Source organism: Ovis aries, chromosome 3, assembly GCF_016772045.2.
Source record: "Ovis aries strain OAR_USU_Benz2616 breed Rambouillet chromosome 3, ARS-UI_Ramb_v3.0, whole genome shotgun sequence".
Lineage (NCBI taxonomy): Eukaryota > Metazoa > Chordata > Mammalia > Artiodactyla > Bovidae > Ovis > Ovis aries.
Genome location: NC_056056.1, coordinates 48,969,013 through 48,988,854, shown reverse-complemented (window position 1 = coordinate 48,988,854; position 19,842 = coordinate 48,969,013).

The following is a 19,842-nucleotide window of genomic DNA, read 5'->3' as shown; positions in this document are numbered from 1 at the left end:
TTTTCTCGGTTACTGGTAAAAACTTGTGGCTGTCAGGAAAAAAATAAAATAAAAATAAAGGAAAAATATCCTATTCCTGGCGGAGAAGCAGGATTATATAGTAGACTCAACTATAATTAAACCTGTAACTATAACTAATCTGTAACTAAACAAAGAAGAGGAGAACCAAGAGCACCACATCCATGAGCTCCCTGGAACAGAACATGCCAATACCTTAGGCTAAGGGGAATAAGACACCCCTGCCACCAGAATAACAGAACTTAAATAACAAACAACAGCTTTATATTACAGAGGGAGAAAAGATGAAGAGCAAAAACGTCAGAACACTCAGTGATAAACAGAGACATTAGAGCTATCTGATATGGACTGTAAAATAATTACGATTAATGTGTGTATTTTGCTTTTCATCCTGTTTGTGACACCAGCTGTCTTGCTATTTAAACTCTTTGCCCTGTTTACCGAACCCAGGGTAAGCAAGGTGCAAACTAAGAGGCTGGAAGGCAACTCGAGAAGCCGTAGGAACTATAGGGACTGTAGAACTCTCCTGGCTGATGCATCAGCCATAGGGTAACCTAACACAACACAATCTCTCTTCTGGCTGACAACAGCCCTAACAGTTTCTCTCCTGGCTGATGCAGCAGCTAGAGCAGTAGACACTCTATAGTCCCTCCTCTAATGGCTGTCCCAACGGACATAGCCATGATGCACCAGTAAAAAGCTGCTGCCTTCTAGGTGGAGCTCACATATATGCATACCACACAGTGTCCCATGATCAAGTGAGTACCTCGTGACACATGCGTGCACAGTGCCCAAATAATCTCAGTTGTCCCATCATCATTATTTGAAAAACGTGGGGTGAGAGAGCCTGAACATGCCATCTTGGCTAATTTGCTCTCTCCTCACAGTGTGAAAAGCTCGAAAGAAAACCTGGGCCGCACTATCAACATCAACAGTGTAAAAAATGGTAAGGAAGCATCAAATATAAATGCCTCACCTGCCTCTTGAGAAATCTGTGTGCAGGTTAGAAAGCAACAGTTAGAACTGGGCATGGAACAACAGACTGGTTCCAAACAGGGAAAGGAGTACGTCAAGGCTGAATATTGTCACCCTGTTTATTTAACTTATATGCAGAGTACATCATGAGAAATGCTGGGCTGGATGAAGCATAAGCTGGAATCAATATTTCCAGTAGAAATATCAATAACCTCAGATATGCAGATGACACCACCTTTAAGGCTGAAAGTAAAGAAGAACTAGAGAGCCTCTTGATGGAACTTAAAGAGGAGAGTGAAAAAGTTGGTTTAAAGCTCAACATTCAGAAAACAAAGATCATGGCATCTGGTCCCATCACCTCATGGGAAATAGACAGGGAAACAGTGGAAACAGTGGCTGACTTTATTTTTTTGGGCTCCACAATCACTGCAGATGGTGACTGCAGCCATGAAATTAAAAGACACTTGCTCCTGGGAAGACAAGTTATGACAAACCTAGACAGCATATTAAAAAGCAAAGACATTACTTTCCCAACAAAGGTCCATCTAGTCAAGGCTATGGTTTTCCAGTAGTCATGTATGGATGTAAGAGTTGGACTAAAAAGAAAGCTAAGTGCCAAATAATTGATGCTTTTGAACTGTGGTGTTACAGAAGATTATGAGAATCCCTTGGACTGCAAAGAGATCAATATTCATTGGAAGGACTGATGTTGAACCTGAAACTCCAATACTTTGGCCACCTGACGCAAAGCACTGACTCATTGGAAAAGACCTTGATGCTGAGAAAGACTGAAGGCAGGAGGAGAAGGGGACAACAGAGGGTGAGATGGTTGGATGGACCAACTCAGTGGACATGAGTTTGAGTAAACTCTGGGAGTTGGTGATGGACAGAGAGGCCTGGTGTGCTGCAGTCCATGGCGTTGCAAAGAGTTGGACATGAATGAGTGACTGAACTGAACTGAGAAGCAAAGAAGATTTTACTATCAGAAATGAAGAATATCTGTTGTGAGCTCATCAATAGATTGACACAAAGGAGAAAAAAGTCAAATAACTTGAAGACAGGTTAAGAGAAATTACTCAAATTGAAACACACATACACAATAGCACATGTGCCTTTAAACATAACAGAAATAAACAAATAACACGTTTCTTATTGGTACTAGACTTCTTTCTTATTCAACTTTAGCTCTATTTAGTGACTTTCTTGAAACAGATAATATACATTCCATAATATCATGTAATAGAATAAGTCTGGATGATTTTTACCCTTATATATAGTTGAAAAGTATCACAGACATCGAATAAAGCAAAAAAGTTATTATCAACATAAGTACAGGTCAAAATTACATGATGAAAGAGAGTATGTAGTTACTTCATGGTAAATACAATAATCAGGAAATTTAAGTCTGAAAATAAAGAGCAGAAAAGGAATTTACAATATACCTTCCAATGGGAATGAAAAAAAAAATGTGGAAAATTCTCAGCTATAGAGAAGGGGTCCAGTGGACTAAAGGCAAAAGAATAGGAGAATTAAGGAAAAAAAAAAAAAACAGATTCCAATGCATCATCCTGTATGTTTCCTGTGTTCTTGTGGCTAACCTTCATTTTGCAATTGAGTCAGGGTTCAAAATGAAACTTTTCAGATCTTTGGAGCTCTTGAAAATTTTTATGAGTAAAGAGGTAAAAAGGAAGTTTGGGAATATCTTTCATTCCAGTACTCATGACCATTGATGTTCACCTATTCCTCTGCAGCCAAATTTTTTTTGTAATCATTCTCGATATCAATAATTATAAGGCATGTGGACATTTATATACTATATAAAGGAAACACACAGTTTTTATATTTATTCTCTTAAAAAATGTTTTCATCTAAATGCTTTCAGAATGTTTACATCTGCAGAATTGCTATCTGTTATAAAATCTTGTAAGAGAGGAAATTCACTCTGAAATCAAATCATTCATCATAAGGAAATACTAGCTGGACTACAGAGAAAATAAGTAGTGGTTAGAGGGATCTCACGGTTAGAAGTAGCTGGGAAAGAGATTTTTTAAATGCCTGTCATTTAGCTCAAGTTATTTAATTTTTCTTTGAACATTATTCCTTTGTACAATTAGTATTCAGTCTCTAGTATTAAAATATTTGTGAATCCATAGTCATGTATATCTGAATGTGATGTGAACACGAATTTCAAATTCTAAACTCTAAGTTACTAGTCTAAGTTCTGGTATTTACTATGTGTGTTAACTCTAAATTACTTAAGCCTTTTGGGACTCAATTTCACCATTTCCAAAATGCTTTTGTTAGAAAATTACTAAGGCTTAAAATAGCTACAGAGTATGAAATTGCTTTTTATTCTACTTTATACAAATATAAGTATATTTTTAAGTAGTTAATAAATTTTGCCAAGCTTCCTTCCTTTCTGCAAGGAAAACTCAACAGCTTGACTCCATGCCATATGGTTCTTGAAGTGAAAGTGAAGTCACTCAGTCATTTCTGACTCTTTGTGACCCCATGGACTATATAGCCTCCCAGGCTCTTATGTTCACGGGATTTTCGAGGCAAGAATACTGGAGTGGGTTGCTGTTTCCTTCTCTAGGGGATATTTCCAACACAGAACTCTAACCCCGGTCTCCTGCATTGCAGGCAGACTCAGTACCACCTGAGCCACCAGGGAAGTAGCTTGAGGGCTCTTGAGGGAATGGTTAATGAAGATTATTCCATTTCCATGGCAGCAGGGATAGGAATATTACCTCCCCCACTTCCACTGAAATTTCTTCTCTGCAAACTTTAAAGTTGGAACCAAAGAAACAAATTTTTTCTATCTGCTAGTGAGTTTGTGAAGATGCGACCTATACGAAAAAAAATAAAATCTGCATGCAGAGAGAAGCTTCCCATTAAGATGGGAAGAATTCTGGCATTACCCTCACCCCTTGGTTTCTGGGGTCTTCCTGCTCTTCAGACAGTTTTACTTCTAGGGTCAAACTTTTTTTTTTTTTTTTTTTTTTTGCCTAAATTGAATTACATTGAGTTTTTGTCACCCACAAGCAAAAATATATCTCCTTAAAAAGATAAACCTTATTTGTCTTGCTGGTTGTGCTTCCATACCCTACTACCAAGTATATTATTTCCTAGAGATGGTAAAACTAGTTTTTATTAAACATAAATTTAATAGTTATTCAGTTCAGTTACTGTTGTGTCCGACTCTTTGCGACCCCATGAATCGCAGGACGCCAGGCCTCCCTGTCCATCACCAACCCCCGGAGTTCACTCAAACTCACGTCCATCGAGTCCGTGATGCCATCCAGCCATCTCATCCTGGGTCGTCCCCCTCCTTTCCTGCCCCTAACCTCTCCCAGCATCAGAGTCTTTTTCAATGAGTCAACACTTCGCATGAGGTGTCCAAAGTACTGGAGCTTCAGCTTTAGCATCATTCCCTACAAAGAAATCCCGAGGTTGATCTCCTTCAGAATGGATTAGTTGGGTCTCCTTGAAGTCCAAGGGACCCTCAAGAGTCTTCTCCAACGTCACAGTTCAAACGCATGTATTCTTCGGCACTCAGCCTTCGTCACAGTCCAACTCTCACATCCGTACATGACCACAGGAAAAACCATAGCCTTGACAAGACAGACCTTAGTCAGCAAAGTAATGTCTCTGCTCTTGAATATACTATCTAGGTTGGTCATAATTTTTCTTCCAAGGAGTAAGCGTCTTTTAATTTCATGGCTGCAGTCACCATCTACAGTGATTTTGGAGCCCAAAAAGATGAAGTCTGACTCTGTTTCCACTGTTTCCCCATCTATTTCCCATGAAGTGATGGAACCAGATGACATGATCTTCGTTTTCTGAATGTTGAACTTTAAGCCAACTTTTTCACTCTCCTCTTTCACTTTCATCAAGAGGCTTTTTAGCTCCTCATCACTTTCTGCCATAAGGGTGGTGTCATCTCCATATCTGAGGTTATTGACATTTCTCCTGGCAATCTTGATTCCAGCTTGTGTTTCTTCCAGTCCAGCATTTCTCATGATGTACTCTGCATAGAAGTTAAATAAGCAGGGTAACAATGCACAGCCTTGACGTACTCCTTTTCCTATTTGGAACTAGTCTGTTGTTCCATGTCCAGTTCTAACTGTTGTTTCCTGACCTGCATACAGATTTCTCAAGAGGCACGTTAGGTGGTATGGTATTCCCAATTCTTTCAGAATTTTCCACTGTTTCTTGTGATACACACAGTCAAAGGCTTTGGCATAGTCAATAAAGCAGAAATAGATGTTTTTTTTGGAACTCTCTTGCTTTTTCCATGATCCAGCTGATGTTGGCAATTTGATTTCTGGTTCCTCTGCCTTTTCTAAAACCAGCTTGAACATCAGGGAGTTCACGGTTCACGTATTGCTGAAGCCTGGCTTGGAGAATTTTGAGCATTACTTCACTAGCATGTGAGATGAGTGCAATTGTACAGTAGTTATAGTATTCTTTGGCATTGCCTTTCTTTGGGATTGGAATGAAAACTGACCTTTTCCAGTCCTGAGGCCACTGCTGAGTTTTCCAAATTTGCTGGCATATTGAGTGCAGCTCTTTCACAACATCATCTTTCAGGATTTGAAATAGCTCTACAGGAATTCCATCACCTCCACTAGCTTTGTCCCTAGTGATGCTTTCTAAGGCCCACTTGACTTCACATTCCAAGATGTCTGGCTCTAGATTAGTGATCACATCATCATGATTATCTGGGTCTGAAGATCTTTTTTGTTCAGTTCTTCCATGTATTCTTGCCACCTCTTCTTAATATATTTTGCTTCTGTTAGGTCCAGACCATTTCTGTCCTTTATCGAGCCCATCTTTGCATGAAATGTTCCCTTGATATCTCTAATTTTCTTGAAGAGATTTTTAGTCTTTCCCATTCTGTCCTTTTCCTCTGTTTCTTTGCATTGATCACTGAAGAAGGCTTTCTTATCTCTTCTTGCTATTCTTTGGAACTCTGCATTCAGATGCTTATATCTTTCCTCTTCTCCTTTGCTTTTCACCTCTCTTCTTTTCACAGCTATTTGTAAGCCCTCCCCAGACAGACATTTTGCTTGTTTGCATTTCTTTTCCATGGGGATGGTCTTCATCCCTGTCTCTGGTACAATGTTCACAAACCTCATTCCATAGTTCATCAGGCACTCTATGTATCAGATCTAGGCCCTGAAATCTATTTCTCACTTCCACTGTATAATCATAAGGGATTTGATTTAGGTCATACCTGAATGGTCTAGCAGTTTTCCCTACTTTCTTCAATTTGAGTCTGAATTTGGCAATAAGGAGTTCATGATCTGAGCCACAGTCAGCTCCTGGTCTTGTTTTAGATGACTGTATAGAGCTTCTCCATCTTTGGCTGCAAAGAATAGAATCAATGTGATTTCAGTGTTGACCATCTGGTGATGTCCATGTGTGGAGTCTTCTCTTGTGTTGTTGGAAGAGGGTGTTTGCTATGACCAGTGCATTTTCTTGGCAAAGCTCTATTAATCTTTGCCCTGCTTCATTCTGCATTCCAAGGCCAAATTTGCCTGTTACTCCAGGTGTTTCTTGACTTCCTACTTTTGCATTCCAGTCACCTATAATGAAAAGGACATCTTTTTTTTGGGTGTTAGTTCTAAAAGGTCTTGTAGGTCTTCATAGAACCTTTCAACTTCAGTTTCTTCAGCATTACTGGTTGGGGCATAGACTTGGATAACTGTGATATTGAATGGTTTGCCTTGGAAATGAACAGAGATCATTCTGTGGTTTTTGAGATTGCATCCAAGGACTGCATTTCGGACTCTTTTGTTGACCATGATAGCTACTCCACTTCTTCTGAGGGATTCCTGCCCGCAGTAGTAGATGTAACAGTCATCTGAGTTAAATTCACCCATTCCAGTCCATTTTAGTTCTCTGATTCCTAGAATATCAACGTTCACCCTGCCATCTCTTGTTTGACCACTTCCAATTTGCCTTGATTCAGGGACCTGACATTCCAGGTTCCTATGTAATATTGCTCTTTACAGCATCGGATCTTGCTTCTATCACCAGTCACATGTATTGCTTTTGCTTTGCCTCCATCCCTTCATTCTTCCTGGAGTTATTTCTCCACTGATCTCCAGTAGCATATTGGGCACCTACTGACCTGGGGAGTTACTCTTTCAGTATCCTATCATTTTGCCTTTTCCTACTGTTCATAGGGTTCTCAAGGCAAGAATACTCAAGTGGCTTGCCATTCCCTTCTCCTGTGGACCACATTCTGTCAGGCCTCTCCACCATGACCTGCCCGTCTTGGGTTGCCCCGCAGGCATGGCTTGGTTTCATTGAGTTAGACAAGGCTGTGGTCCTAGTGTGATTAGATTGACTAGTTTTCTCTGAGTATGGTTATTAAGTGAGGACAAAGACATGCCAGTTCACACAACCAGTTTTTCCATAATGAAAGCAGAGGTAATGGAGACAAAAAAAGCAGAGCTATGTTTTCAAAGATAGCACCTGAAGAGAAATTTGATTCAGCCAAAATTATTCCCTTGCATTCCCTGTCACAGTACGAATCCCTGAGTCCATGAGAGTGAATTCAGTCTAGTACTAAATTTTCATTGGTTTATTCATGACCTTAAAAAAATTTAAAAAATGCTGTGATGATATAGGGAAGTTAATTTATCACATATGCATATTTTCCCCTAAATATAATCTTTGGGCTATGCTCTATAAATATTTGTATTGCAATGAAATTTTACTTAAAGCTCTATATTGAGGTCTTTCTAAATAATTTATTGAATATTTATAATTGTTTTTTATGCATTTCAAAGTTTAAGGTTTGGCTTTTTAGTTTTTGCATTTTCTTCTTTAAAAATCACTTTCATATAAGTATCATAACTTCATTAAAAAGTAAAAACAACCTTTATGATGTGTACATTCATTTTTAGAAAATAAACCAAATGTGTGCCAATTTTATGAAACTTATGTGCATTATGAATGGCTATAATAAAAGCCAAAAATCTTTTGAAGATAAATTTTAAAAGAAATGGCAGAATATTCAATTTCATTTTAAGTGATATAATCTTAGCATAGATTTTAAAAGATATTATAATAAATGCAGACATATGAAGATGACAGTGGCAACCCACTCCAGTACTCTTGCCTGGAGAATCCCACGGACAGAGGAGCCTGGTGGGTTGCAGTCCAAGGGGTCGCTAAGAGTTGGACACAACTGAGAGACTTCACTTTCACTCTACACTTTCATGCATTTGAGAAGGAAATGGCAACCCACTCCAGTGTTCTTGACTTGAGAATCCCAGGGACGAGGGAGCCTGGTGGGCTGCCATCTATGGGGTCCCACAGAGTCAGACATGACTGAAGCGACTTAGCAGCAGCAGCAGACATTGCACTTTACATTAGGCAGACAGTTCTGGTATATGTACAATATGTGTGATCTGTTACTCAGTTACTCTGTTATTTTGAGGCCTCATGAATTCTAGCTTACCAGGCTCCTCTGTCCATGGAATTTCCTGGGAAAGAATAGTGGAGTAAGTTGCCATTTCCTACCCCAGGGGATCTTATATATATACCTACATATATAAAATATCAAGCATCAGTTCAGTTCAGTCGCTCAGTCGTGTCCGACTCTTTATGACACCATGAATCACAGCACGCCAGGCCTCCCTGTACATCACCAACTCCCAGACTTCGCTCAAACTTATGTCCATTCTTTTGGTGATGCCATCCAGCCATCTCATCCTCTGTTGTCCCCTTCTCCTCCTGCCCCCAACCCCTCCCAGCATCAGAGTCTTTTCCAATGAGTCAGCTCTTCGCATGAGGTGACTAAAGTATTACAGTTTCACCTTCAGCATCAGTCCTTTCAAAGAACACCCAGGACTGATCTCTTTTAGAAGGGACTGATTGGATCTCATTGCAGTCCAAGGGACTCTCAAGAGTCTTCTTCCACACCACAGCTCAAAATCATCAATTCTTTGGCCCTAGCTTTCTTCACAGTCTAACTTTCACATCCATACATGACCACTGGAAAAACCATGGCCTTGACTAGATGGACCTTTGTTGGCAAAGTAACGTCTCTGCTTTTCAATATGCTATCTAGGTTGGTCATAACTTTCCTTCCAAGGAGTGAGCGTCTTTTAATTTCATGCATATGTATCTAATAAATTGCATATTATGGGAATGTATCAGAAACAATCTACATAGGGGAACTAAAAAGAAATAAACCTAATTACAAATCAACTTTTAATAAGGCATATGCTTCCGAAGTGCCAATTGCCCATTTATGAGAACAATCAGACTATGTCCTCTGATCCTTAAAATATATAATTCAAGCAAATTAGTCAGTGTGGTGTTCCAAGAATGAAAAAAATCAAAGATAGAAAAGCAGAAGATTCAAGTAGGGAATAATTTTTTCAATTACTAATTTCATCAATATATCCATCCATTTCTCTGTAAATTTTTAGTAGTTTTCCATTAAGTAAGTTTAAATTTTAAGTCTACCATCACATCCTCAAACAATATTTTTTATTACTTCGATTTATTTTTTAAACCTCTCATTTACTTGCATTTTTTAATCATATAGCCTTGTTATGGAATAAAATATTCTTTTTTAACTGGGTTTTGCAAATGACTCCATAATAATTGTCTGTTGATTTCAATAATAAAATTCTCTGAAAAGAAAAAGAGCAAAACTGGTCCATTACACATCTTGGGCCATTCATTTTACATTAGGATTTCTATTTGAAATATGAAAATCCAAATATTTGTACTTTTCTTAGTTTACTTCCAATTATAGTCTATAGGTTTCATATCACATCTTCACATTATTATAAACAGTATTCATTAGTGAGTATTTAAAAGTAAATTGATTTTCAGTTCTTCTGTATAATCTCGTTTTCCTACAAAGCATGAATAGTTACCATAAAGTATGTGTGTACATGCATTTCTATCTGTTTTTGTGTGTATGATTAAGACCATCTACTCATTAAACTGGAAATGAAGGAGAAAAGGAAAGATATACCATTTGAATGCAGAGTTCCAAAAGAATAGCAAGGAGAAATGAGAAAGCTTTCCTCAGTGATCAGTGCAAAGAAATAGAGGAAAACAATATAATGGAAAAGGCTAGAGATCTCTTCAAGAAAATTAGAGACACCAAGAGAACATTTCATGCAAAGATGGGAACAATAAAGGACAGAAATGGTATGCACCTAACAGAAGCAGAAGATATTAACAAGTGGGAAAAACATGTATTCTTGTATAGAAGAACTATACAAAAAAAATATCTTCACAGCCCAGATAATCATGATAGTGTGATCACTCACCTAGAGCCTGACATCCTGGAATGTGAAGTCAAGTGGGCCTTAGAAAGCATCACTACGAACAAAGCTAGTGGAGGTGATGGAATTCCAGTGAGCTATGTCAAATCTTAAAAGATGATGCCGAGAAAGTGCTGCACTCAATATGCCAGCAAATTTGAAAAACTCAGCAGTGGACACAGGACTGGAAAAGTTCAGTTTTCATTCCAATCCCAAAGAAAGGCAATGACAAAGAATGCTCAAACTACTGCACAATTGCACTCATCTCACATATTAGCAAATTAATGCTCAATATTTTCCAAGCCAGGCTTCAACAGTATGTGAATCATGAACTTTCAGATGTTCAAACTGGATTTAAAAAAGACAGAGGGACCAGAGATCAAATTGCCAATATCTGTTGCATCATCAAAAAATCAAGAGAGTTCCAGAAAAACATCTATTTCTGCTTTATTGACTATGCCAAACCCTATGACTATGTGGATCAAAACAAATTGTGGAAAATTCTTAAAGAGATAGGAATACCAGACCCTCTTATCTGCCTCCTGAGAAATCTGTATGCAGATCAAGAAACAACATTTACAGCTGGACTTGAAACAACAGACTGATTCCAAATTGGGAAAGGAGTATGTCAAGGCTGTATATTGTCACCCTGTTTATTTAACTTATATGCAGAGTACACCATGCAAAATAACAGGCTGAATGAAGCACAATCTGGAATCAAGATTGCTGGGAGACATATCAAAAACCTCCAATATGCACATGATCCCACATTTATGGCAGAAAGTGAAGAGGAACTAAAGAGCTTCTTGGTGAAAGTGAAAGAGGAGAGTGAAAAAGCTGCCTTATAATGCAACATTCAGAAAACTAAGACCATGGCATACAGTCCCATCACTTCATGGGAAATAGATGAGGAAACAATGGAAACAGTGAGAGACTTTTTTTGAGGGGCTCCAAAATCATTGCAGATGGTGATTGTAACCATGAAATTAAAAGACGCATGCTCCTTGGAAGAAAAGCTTGATCAACCTAGATAGAATATTAAAAAGCAGAGACATTATTTTGCCAACAAAGATTTGTCTAGTTGAAGCTATGGTTTTTCCAGTAGTCATGTATGGATGTGAGAATTGGACTATAAAGAAAGCTGAGCACCAAAGAATTGATCTTTTTGAACTGTGGTGTTGAAAAGACCCTTGAGAGTCCCTTGGACTGCAAAGATATCAAACCAGTAAATCGTAAAGGAAATCAGTCCTGAATATTCATTGGAAGGACTTATGCTGAAGCAGAAACTCCAATACTTTGGCCACCTGATGTGAAGAACTGACTCATTGGAAAAATCTCTGATGCTGGGAAAGATTGAAGACAGGAGGAGAAGGGGATGACAGAGGATGAGATGGTCGAGTGGCATCACTGTCTCAATGGACATGAGTTTGAACAAGGTCTGGGAGTTGATGATGGATAGGGAATCATGGCATGCTGCACTCCATGGGGTTGCGAAGAGTCAGACATGACTGACTCTGAACTGAACTCATTAAACTATTTTTGCAAATTATTTACTTCTTATCAAACTTGTAATAAGTTACTTTGAAATTATTTCACAGTATCCTCTCAAAACAGCCTTTTCTTTTCAGATTTTCAGTTTTCTTTTCCAATGTCTCCCACCCATACTGTAAACAAAACAGGTTGACCTACAACTTTTATAAATCAACATATTTTCTAAATATATCCTTCTGAAGTTCAGGTATTGGCTTTAGGAATCAATTCCAACATGTAGCATATTGTTAAAGGTAAGGTCTGTTAATATATCTATACAAATCTCATAGCAACAGTCAATGAAAGGAATTTTATTTGTTATAGTTAAAAAGTTCTTTAAAAATTGCTTTCACATAAGTATCTCTGAGTTAGAGGACATTTTTAGAATTCATGTAGGAAGAGATTAAATTTTCCAAAATAATCCTAGGTTCATAACAAGACATATAGATCTTAAACCAGTGATTTGAATAGATTTTGAGAGACACAATTAGGTATGAGATTCTACATCTTAATGGCTCCAGAAATGTCCTTAATTCATTGCACACAACTTGAGGCAGAATATTTACACCTTAAGAAATAAATACCTGATAAAATAATCACTGTAGTGTATATAATACTAGCAAACTAAATATATGTGAAGTAGAATGGATTTGGTTCCTGTAATCCATGTGTTGTATGATTGGACCGATATTGCATTTAGAATCACTTATCTGTTATTAGTCTCAATTAGTACTTCATTTTTCAATAATTGAGCATATATATCACTGTATTCTCATTATAATGCTGATTTCTAAAGATTCCTTATGACTTTCCACAATTTATCCAATAGACTTAACTCCCACTATGCACATACAAACCAGATAGTACTGGCAATTTTTCCTTAAATAATTCCCTGAATACATATTATTAGATTATATTTATTAATATTATTAAAATATAGAACATTACTTACAGAGAAAACTAATGATAAAACTAATTTTATTTGTAATCAAAGAATATAATATCTCCCATGTATATTTAGATGTACTTATATTTTGAAATTAACCATCTATAAATGATGGAACTCCATGTTTGGAGTTCTATTCCTTTTGGAAATGACAAAGGACAATTATTTCCTTATAAAGAACTTTAGTATTTTATAATTTCAATGTTATTATTGCATAATTACTTTCATTTCAAGTGTAACTGATGAGAATTCATAGATTTTTGAAGGCTAAGATTAATGATATCTGCCTAGGGAAAGTTCTCTCTGTATTGTACTGTTGTTCTGAAGAAAGGACATATCTCAGGTTAGCATTGATATTCTTTTCTTTGCAAGGCCTATAGTTAGAAACTATACATTTTGTTAGTGATTCAAAAAAATTATATCAAGATTAAATTTTTTAATGTTCTTGTACGATCTATGGTTATACTAATAAAAATGTTTGAAGCATTGCAATAATTTCCCTTGCAAATTTCATTGTAAGTCATTTTCCCAGATGCTTTCTCTTCAAAATAAACTACAATGTATTTTTTACAAGCTTTTTAAAGACTGAAGGAAGTTAAATGATTCTGATATAATTATTAGCAAATTATTCATTATGGTTTGATGAAAAATATATATGGAAGCAATTGCTGAAACATATAGATTACAGGAATTTTAAAGAAATATAGCGTCAGTAGTTTGAGTTCCTCTAAGGTATTTTTTTAACTAAGTTTGCAAAAATGTCTTCTGAGAAACAAAGCTAATAAATAAATAGTGTCTGGTAATCAGTATATCAATGCTCTGTGAGCAGAAAGAAAATTATATTGTGTAAAAATACCATTTTCTCATTCAATCACAAATTTATTTATATTCATTTGAAGGTAGAAAATTCTGGCAAATAAGAATAATTTCTAACTCCACTCCCTACATTCATCTGTCTTCAAAGCACATACAGAGATTACATGCTAGATGGCACAACCACAACTGAGCTAGCTAGAATTTTCTCCACTTTTGGCACCCTTTCAACTCTGCCTCTAAGACCCACTTGCTTTGACACAGAAATGGTGTTAACAGTTTTTCTGTCAGTCAGCCACCCAGAGTACAAATACCTTTAGCTGTCTTAAGTGAAAAACAAAATCACTGGGATGTGTAAGAGAATCAATCACACACTCATCGGGAAGCCTGGAGAAACAGATTTGGAAATGAGCAGGAAGCAAGGGCTAGGACCATGATCAATGGCAGGCCACAAGAACATCCTCTTTGAAACCTTTTACAAATGCTTGCTGTTTTGTATTTTTAGTGTAATCATACCTAATACAAATGCCTAGTTTTGATTTACTACTTCCCACATTTATTTTCATTTTCATAATTAAACATGGTAGAATTCATAATTGGTACTCAAATAATCTACTAACAAGAGTAATGGGGGTGGGGTGTACCCCTTCCCTATAAAATCTTCAAAACTATAGCTCCTGGCATGCTTATGAGTCTAGATAGAAAACCCCTGCAGAGCAGGCCTGGTACATCTGCTTTAACCAGCTCTCTTATGCTTACCATCTTATAGCAGGTGCATTTGTGAGTCCTCAAATTTCATATGTTTAGGTCCTAAACCCGATGTAACTGTATTTGGAGACAGGGCTTTTAGGAGGTAATTGGGATTAAATGAGGTCATAAGAATGGAATTCTAATCTAAAGGACCAGTGACCTTATAAGAAGAGGAAGAAAACCCTATTCTTTCCCACCTCCATGGACACATGCTAAGAAGTGTGAGTGCACAGAGAGAAGGTGACTATCTGCAGGTCAGGAAGAGAGCTCTCACCAGAAAGTTAATCGGCTGATACCTTGATCTTGAACATTTCAGCTTCTAGAAATAGGAGAAAATAAATTTCTATTGCTTAGGCCACTCAGTCTACAGTATTTTGTTTTGGCAGTCTGAGCAGTCTAACACAACAAACATATTTATTCTAGGTGCTCACATTACTATATCAGGTGATAAATGTGTAAGTTAATGGAGCTTGAAAGAAAATCATATGAAAGTTAAAGTGACTGCTTGGGAAATACTCAGTAAAGTTTGCTCAAAAAAGTGTTGCCGCTGTAGGCATGTAGACAACTGTAAAACTCTAGAAAAAATAATAAAATCTGGACAGTTTCTCAATTCAGTTGTTTTGCAACTTTCTTAAAATGATTTTGTCTTAAATACATTGAATGTAAGCATCTTAAAAAATTGTCAATGTGTTTATTATAAAACAGATTTGATATGGAACTATAATCAAAATTATACTTATAGGCTTCCCTTGCGGCTCAGGTGGTGACGAATCCGCCTGCAATGTGGGAGACTGGGGTTCGGTCCCTGGGTTGGGAAGATCCCCTGGAGAAGGGAAAGGCTACCCACTCCAGTATTCTGGCCTGGAGAATTCCATGGGCTTTATACTCTATGGAGTTGCAAAGAGTTGGACATGATTGAGCGACTTTCACTGTCACTTCTTTCATAATCAAAATATTAATCCTTAAAGAAAATGTCTTTGTACACCTCGAAAATGCATATGCCTAAGTTAAAATGAAATGTTCTCAGTACAGACACAGAAAACATTTAAGAATATTTACCAAAATTTTATATATGTTTATGTTTTATATCAGAGTCTTTTCCAATGAGTCAACTCTTCACATGAGGTGGCCAAAGTACTGGAATTTCAGCTTCAGCATCATTCCCTCCAAAGAAATCCCAGGGCTGATCTCCTTCAGAATGGACTGGTTGGATCTCCTTGCAGTCCAAGGGACTCTCAAGAGTCTTCTCCAACACCATAGTTCAAAAGCATAAATTCTTCGGCACTCAGCTTTCTCCACAGTCCAACTCTCATATCCATGCATGACCACTGGAAAACCATAGCCTTGACTAGACGGACCTTTGTTGGCAAAGTAATGTCTCTGTTTTTGAGTATGCTATCTAGATTGGTCATAACTTTCCTTTCAAGGAGCAAGCGTCTTTTAATTTCATGGCTGCAGTCACCATCTGCAGTGATTTTGGCGTCCCCCAAAATAAAGTCTGACACTGTTTCCACTGATTTCCCATCTATTTCTTCTGATGCTGGGAGGGATTGAGGGCAGGAGGAGAAGGAGACGACAGAGGATGAGATATCTGGATGGTATCACTGACTCAATAGACGTGAGTGTGAGTGAACTCCAGGAGTTGGTGATGGACAGGGAGGCCTGGTGTGCTGCGATTCATGGGGTCACAAAGAGTCGGACACGACTGAGCGACTGAACTGAACTGAACTGAACTGATGTTTTATATAATCTCTTAAACTATCAGAAGATAAGAATGTATTTAAGCTAATTTTATTTTTTGTTTTTATTTACAAAAAATTATTCTGTGTTGGTTTAGTTGTTGTTTTTCAGTTGCTAAGTCATGTCCAACTTAACAATCCTGTGGACTGCAGCACTCCAGGCTTCCCTGTCCTTCACTATCTCCTGAAGTTTGCTCAAACTTATGTCCATTCAGTTGGTGATGCCATCCAACCATCTCGTTCTCTGTGACCCTCTTCTCCTCCTGCCCTCAATCTTTCCTGGCATCAGGGTCTTCTACAATGAGTGGCCAGAGCATTGGAGCTTCAGCATCAGTTCTTCCAATAGATATTCAGGATTTATTTCCTTTAGGATTGACTGGTTGGATCTCCTTGCAGTCCAAGGGACTCTCAAGAGTCTTCTCTAGCACTGCAATTTGAAAATATGGCTTATCCTTACCTACCATCAAACAGCAGCATTAAACTCTCTATCTCTCCAGAATGTACTGACCATTTCATTTATGCCATGAGGTCACTATGGGTCTAATGGTTCTGCTTAGGGTAAAGAACATCTGTGAGCAAAGGGTTTCTCTGATGCATCACTTGGGAGCAAGCAATGACTAAAAGCCAAGCAAAATTGACCAAATCCTAGCACAGGGTGTTTGTTAGCTTTCATTCTTATGCTTATTGGTCAGTTCTCTAACTGCTTGTTAACTAGTTGAGTTAGAATAAATATATCTGTGGCAAAGTGCCCACACGCACACAGGAAAAAAACAACAACAACAACAACAAAAAACCCTTAACATTCAAAAAACTAAGATCATGGAATCCAGTCCCATCACTTCATGGCAAATAGATGGGGAGAAAATAGAAAAATACTTTCTTGAACTCTAAAATCACTATGGATGGACTGCAGCCATGACATTAAAAGACACTTGATCCTTGGAAGAAAAACTGACAAACCTAGACAATATATTAAAAGGCAGAGTCATCACTTTGCAAAAAATATCCATATAGTCAAAGCTATGGTTTTTCCAGCAGTCATGTACAGATGTGAGAGTTGGACCATAGAGAATGCTGAACACCTAAGAATTGATGCTTTCGAATTGTGGTGCTGGAGAAGACTCTTGAGAGCCCTTCCAACAGCAAGAAGATAAAACCAGTCGTCAATCTTAAAGAAAATCAACCCTAAATATTCATTGGAAGGATTGATACTGAAGCTGAAGCTTCAATATGTTGGCCACCTGATGCGAAGAGCTGACTTACTGGAAAAGACCCTGATAATGAGAAAGATTGAAGACAAAAAGAGAAGAGGACGATAAAGGATGAAACAGTTGGATGGCATCATTGACTTAATGGATGAGTCTGAACAAACTCCAGGAGATGGTGAAGTATAGGGAAGCCTGGCAGCTGCTATTCATGGAATCTCAGAGTCAGACATACTTAGTGACTCAATAATAACAGTCCTTTGACATTTAATGTGATTTCTTGTAGGAATGTACTTATTGGCATTTCATTACTTGTTTTCTATTTTTCTGTAGTTCTTGTTTTAGTTTATTCCCATGTAATTTAATAATGTTGTTTGGTGATATGCTTATGTTTCTTTCTAATTTGTGTGTGTCTATCATAGGTTGGTCATCTGTGGTTATCATGGCTTTCATATATAGAGACCAATTAGTTTATATATTAGTTTTAAACTGATAGTCATTTATTTTTTTTTATTTTTTATTTTTAGACTGGTGATTCGATTCTTATATGATAGTATACATGTTTCAATGCCATTCTCCCAAATCATCCCACCCTCTCCCTCTCCCTCTGAGTCCAAAAGTCTGCTATACACATCTGTGTCTTTTTTGCTGTCTTGCATACAAGGTCATCATTGCCATCTTTCTAAATTCCATATATATGTGTTAGTATACTGTATTGGTGTTTTTCTTTCTGGCTTACTTCACTCTGTATAATCGGCTCCAGTTTCATCCATCTCATTAGAACTGATTCAAATGTATTCTTTTTAATGGCTGAGTAATACTCCATTGTGTATATGTATCACAGCTTTCTTATCCATTCATCTGCTGATGGACATCTAGGTTGTTTCCATGTCCTGGCTATTATAAACAGTGCTGCAGTGAACATTGGGGTACATGTGTCTCTTTCAATTCTGGTTTCCTTGGTGTGTATGCCCAGGAGTGGGATTGCTGGGTCATATGGCAGTTGTATTTGCAATTTTTTTAAGGAATCTCCACACTGTTTTCCATAGTGGTTATACTAGTTTGCATTCCCATCAACAGTGTAGGAGGGTTCCCTTTTCTCCACACCCTCTCCAGCATTTATTGCTTGCAGATTTTTGGATCGCAGACATTCTGACTGGTGTGAAGTGGTACCTCATTGTCGTTTTGATTTGCATTTCTCTAATAATGAGTGATGCTGAGCATCTTTTCATGTGTTTGTTAGCCATCCATATGTCTTCTTTGGAGAAATGTCTATTTCTTTGGCCCATTTTTTGATTGGGTCATTTATTTTTCTGGAGTTGAGCTGCATAAGTTGCTTGTATATTTTTGAGACTAGTTGTTTGTCAGTTGTTTCATTTGCTATTATTTTCTCCCATTCAGAAGGCTGTCTTTTCACCTTGCTTATATTTTCCTTTGTTGTGCAGAAGCTTTTAATTTTAATTAGATCCCATTTGTTTATTTTTGCTTTTATTTCCAGAATTCTGGGAGGTGGATCATAGAGGATCCTGCTGTGATTTATGTCGGAGAGTGTTTTGCCTATGTTCTCCTCTAGGAGTTTTATAGTTTCTGGTCTTACATTTAGATCTTTAATCCATTTTGAGTTTATTTTTGTGTGCAGTGTTAGAAAGTGATCTAGTTTCATTCTTTTACAAGTGGTTGACCAGTTTTCCCAGCACCACTTGTTAAAGAGATTGTCTTTAATCCATTGTATGTTCTTGCCTCCTTTGTCGAAGATAAGGTGTCCATATGTGTGTGGATTTATCTCTGGGCTTTCTATTTTGTTCCATTGATCTCTATTTCTGTCTTTGTGCCAGTACCATACTGTCTTGATGACTGTGGCTTTGTAGTAGAGCCTGAAGTTAGGCAAATTGGTTCCTCCAGTTCCATTCTTCTTTCTCAAGATTGCTTTGGCTATTCAAGGTTTTTTTAAACTGATAGTCATTTAAATTCAACAGATTCTTAAAGATCTACAATTTTTTTTTTTACCCCATTTCATAGCCTTTTATGTTTTTCATGTGATAGTTTTTATTTTTAAGTCTATCTCTTACTTGTTACTTGAAGTTCAATAAATATTACATTTATTAAATTTTCCGAAAAGGTCAGTTTTCATTCCAGTCCCAAAGAAAGGCAATGCCAAAGAATGCTCAAACTACCGCAAAATCGCACTCATATCAAATGCTAGTAAAGTAATGCTCAAAATTCTGAAAGCCAGGCTCCAGCAATAAGTGAACCATGAACTTCCAGATGTTCAAGCTGGTATTAGGAAAGGCAGAGGAGCCAGAGATCAAATGGCCAACATACTCTGGATCCTTGATAAAGAAAGAGAGTTCCAGAAAACATTTATTTCTGCTTTATTGACTATGCCAAAGCCTTTAACTGTGTGGATCACAATAAACTGGAAAATCCTGAAAGAGAAGGGAATACCAGACCAGCTGACATGCCTCTTGAGAAACCTATATGCAGGTCAGGAAGCAACAGTTAGAACTGGACATGGAACAACAGACTGGTTCCAAATAGGAAAAGGAGTACGTCAAGGCTGT